Consider the following 4,535-nt stretch of genomic DNA (forward strand, 5'->3'; position numbering starts at 1 on the left):
GTGGGCCCGGGCTGGATTCGAACCTGCCACCTTAGGTGTATGTGGCTGGCACCTTAGCCACTTGAGCTACAGGCGCTGAGCCCCACTGCATTCTTAAAGCCCGTGTTGTTCGGGTTTCTCTTGTGGCGGGTAGTACTTTCCACCTCAGGTGGGGGTGTTCTCTTTCAGCTCATGTCAGCTGAGCATCTGCTAAATGCAGAGCTCTATGCTAAGCTAGGCTTAGTAAGTGGGGCATAAAGAGATAGTTCTCAGTAATAACTCCTATTTGCTAAACACTTTCTACATGCTAGAAACACATTCATTCATTTATTCAACATAGATTTACTGAGTGCCTACTATATGCCAGGCACTGTTCTAAGACCTGTGGGTAGAGCAGTGAATAAATCGGATAAACTCCCAGCTATCATGAAGCTTACACTCTAGTAGAGAAGAAAACTGGTATACAAGATAAATAATTGACATAGCATGCCAGGCCATAATAAGTGCTAAGGAAACAAGCAAAGCAGAGAACGGGAACAGGGAGTGCCCAGAAAGATGGATGCAAGGTTAGGGAGGTCTCCCTGCGGAGGTGAGATTTGAGACTGGACCTGAAGGAAGTGAGGCACTGAATGCCTCCTTTGGAGGACGAGCATTCTGGGCAGAGAGAATAGCTAGGCACAGACCCTGAGGCCGGAATGTGCTTAGCTGTTTGAGGAACGTGGAAGAGGCCAGTGGAGGCTTGAGAAGAGTGAGTGAGAGGAAGATTGGCAAATGAAGAGGGAGGAGAGAAAGTGGTAGGAGGGGGTGCCAGAGGAGGACCTTGTAGGACATTGTAAAGACTTTGGCTTTTACCCAGGGAGAGGTGAAAAGCTATGGGAGAGATTGAGCAGAGTCCCCAAAATCACCCTACTAGGCAATAGTATATTATTCCCATTTTCAAATGAGGGAACTACAATTCAGAAAGTGGAGTGACTTCACTAGTGAATGGTGGAGCTGAAACATGATCAGAGGCCTCTCTGGAGGCCCCAGGCTCAGAGGGGGTCAGCATGTTCTTTCCTCCCTTCCGATGCTTCCAGACTGTTGTTCCTTTGTCATTTCCCAAGGACCATATAGCACTCTCTGTCTACCACCCTTGCTATATCCACCAACCTTTGCAACTAGACTGTGAACCTTTTACTTGCTGAGCACCTGCTTTGTGCCAGGTACTATGTTAGATACTGAGAATGAAATGATGGATGAGAGAAGTAGGCTTCTTGCTCTCCTGGAGCTTTTATTCTAGTAGACGGGGGGGGGGGGACAGGTAGGTATAAAAATAAGAAAGAAAATATTCTTTGGTAATAATAGTCATGCAGAGAAAAGAGAGTAGCTACTTTATATCGCTTGGGTAAGGAAGGCCTCTCTGAGGAGATGACATTTAGATTGAGATTTGGATCACATGAAAGAGCCATCCACAGGGAGCACTTTCCAGGCAGAGGAAGGCACATGACCAGAGTCCCAAAGGTGAGCACAAGTTTGGCCTGTTAGAGGAACAGAAGGCAGAAAGGGTGGGAGACACATAGGAAGAGATAGGAAAGCAGCAGTAAGTTGAGGTGGAAACACAGGGGCCAGATCAGCCAGGGCCTTATAGGACATGAGCACCTGAGAATCCACTGGAATATTTCAAGCACAAGAAGGAAGCGATCTAATTGATTTTTTTTTTTTTAAGACAGAGCCTCAAGCTGTTGCCCTAGGTAGAGTGCCATGGCATCACTGCTCACAGCAACCTCCAACTCCTGGGCTTAAGTGATTCTCTTGCCTCAGCCTCCTAAGTAGCTGGGACCACAGGTGCCTGCCACAATGCCTGGCTATTTTTTTTGGTTGCAGCCATCATTGTTGTTTGGCGGGCCTGGGCTGGATTCGAACCCGCCAGCTCAGGTGTATGTGGCTGGCGCCTTAGCCGCTTGAGCCACAGGCGCCGAGCCCTAATTGATTTTTTTAAAACGATGCTTACTTCCTTATGGAGCATGGATTGGTGGGGAGGATGGAGAAAAATGAAAAGATGTAAGATATGTTTGGAGTTAAGGTCAACCAAACAGGCTGATAGATTAGATGTAGGAGATGAGGGAAAGAGAAGAATCAAGGATGGCCTCTATGTGGTGGCTTGAGCAACTTCATGGATGGTGTCTTAGCAGCAACTCAGGCTGCTGTAACAAAAAACCCTAGACTGAGTGGCTCATGAACAATAGCAATGTATTTCTTATAGTTCTAAAATCGGAATCCAAGATCAAGGGACCAGCAGATTCAGTGTCTGATGAGGGCTCACCCTCTGCTTTATAGTTGGTGCCTTCTCACTGCATCCACACACAGCTGAAGGGGCAAACAAGCTCCCCCAGGCCTCTTTTTAAGGGCACTAATCCTATATACAAAGGCTCTGCCCTACTGACTCAATCACCTCCTATAGGCCCTACCTCTTAACACTAGTGCATTGGGAATTAGGTTTCAACATATAATTTGGGGAGAAGGCACCAATATTCAGGCCATAGCAAATGGGGATGCCAATTACAGAACTGAGGAAGGCATTAGAGTAAGTTGTTTTGAACAAGGAAGTAATGGGCAGTTGGACTTATGAGTCTGCAGTTCTAGAGAGTAGTCTAATCTGAAGAGACAGAGTCAGCAATATTATCCTTGTCTACTTACCTGTGCTGAGCATAGTGCCTGGCATATAGCAGACAGTTTATAAAATATTGGTTGGTTGGAGCTTCAGAATCAGATAGACTTAGGTTCAAATTTAAATCCTGGCTCTGCTACTTACTATTTTAACCTTGAACAGGTTATTAAATCTCCCAGAATCCTAGTTTCCTCACCTGTAAAACTGAGTAGTGACAATACCTGTTCCATACAGTCGTTGTAAGGTTTAGACTAAACCATATAAACCACGTAAAATGCTTAGCACACAATCCCTGGTGTATGGTAAGGACTCAGTAAATTGGTGGCCATTATAATATAATATTCAAAGCATGAGATAGGTCCTATGAAAGCAAGACTTGGAGAACCACATCAGAAGCCAGCCCCAGAGCATGAGAAAACATATGTAGCCTGGCTACATGTGAGAAGCAGTGCTGGCTAGTGGTTAGGTATTGGCCCCTTGAGCCAAACTGTCTGTGTTCATAATTCTGGCTCACAGCTTACTAGCTCACTTAACCCCTATGTGCCTCAGGGAGCTTTAACATTATTGTTATTTAATCTCTAAAATAGGGATAATAATACACCTACCTCATAGGGCTATTGTGAAGGATTAAATGAGATAATCTATGAAAAAGGCTGAGAGCAGTGCTTGGCTCATACTAAGGGCTCAGTAAATGTTAGGAGCTATTATCACTGGGATGTAGGAAGGAGGGGGCTGCAAATAGGTCTCAGCTGTGCCCTTGACCGCCCTCCAGGGAAGACAGCATTCAGACCTGCCAGGCAGCACAGCCAGTTTCAAGCTGCTCTTCTCTCCTAGTAGTCTCCTTCCTACTCCTCCCCAGCTGTGGCCTCTCAGGTTTTGCAACTCTCTGAATAGCTTGTGAGCCTTTGCCAGGATTGGTGTGGAAAAGGCCAACTCCTCCAGAAATTCAGCCTCCCTTCACACAGGGGAAGTGTTAGCCACAGGCTGCAGGCAGAGGGAATCCAGATCCCTGAGCTGCCCGAAGTTATCTAGGAGCAGAGAGAAATAACCAATTGAGCCAGTCCCAGAGGGGCCCTGGCTTTTTTCCATTCAAATGCTCCCTTTGTTGCTAAGAAGCAAATCTACTTCATCCCCACTGGCACCAGCCTACCCATTGTTTTCCTAAGAGACCATCCCAAGCCAAGAGCCTCCCTTAAGACAATGGTAGCCTGGAGGTTCCTTTGCAATGGGAGTGTTATGATTACTGATCTGAGGGCCCCTAACATCTAAGCAATGGGCATAAGCTACAGTCTAATCTTAGCTACATTTGAGCACAATAGTGGGATTTATGGGTTTGTTCCAGAAGTGAGAAAGCATAAAGCATCCCACTGGAAAGACAAAACAGAGAGATTGCATAAGGAGATTGTTCTTGAGGTGGAAGAAGATAGATGGGTCTGAGGTGAGAAAGGGCAAGTAGAGCCCTTTCTCCAAACAGGAGGGGCCTCTTTGATACCCTTGCAGCTTTTGGCTCTGAATGTGGTCAGCAGACTGTCTGCTTCTGATTTACCCAATGTCCCAACCCTTCCCTCTGGTTTTTATCTCCTTGAGGGTTGTTCAGCTCCTTGGTGCTTATTGTCCGCTGAGAAAGAGGAAAGAGGATTTGCCAGCTCTATCTTCATCTATATTTTATTATCTCCAGAACTCTTTCAGCACATCATCTTTGGCTCATTGATAAACTTCAAATTCCTCTGAGGCATAGCATGACGAAAGAATTTTTACAACTGGAAAGGGCTTTCTAAATTATCTAATCCTCTTATTTCTACAAATAGTGCGATTGAAGCCCAAAGAGAATTGTCTTGCCCAAGTTCACATGGCAAGTTGTTGGCAGGGCTAGGTTAAAAACCCAGGCCTTTGACTTCCAAATCAGTGT

The sequence above is a fragment of the Otolemur garnettii genome, unplaced genomic scaffold, assembly GCF_000181295.1.
Source record: "Otolemur garnettii isolate 467f Iridium unplaced genomic scaffold, OtoGar3 scaffold00109, whole genome shotgun sequence".
Classification (NCBI taxonomy): Eukaryota; Metazoa; Chordata; class Mammalia; order Primates; family Galagidae; genus Otolemur; species Otolemur garnettii.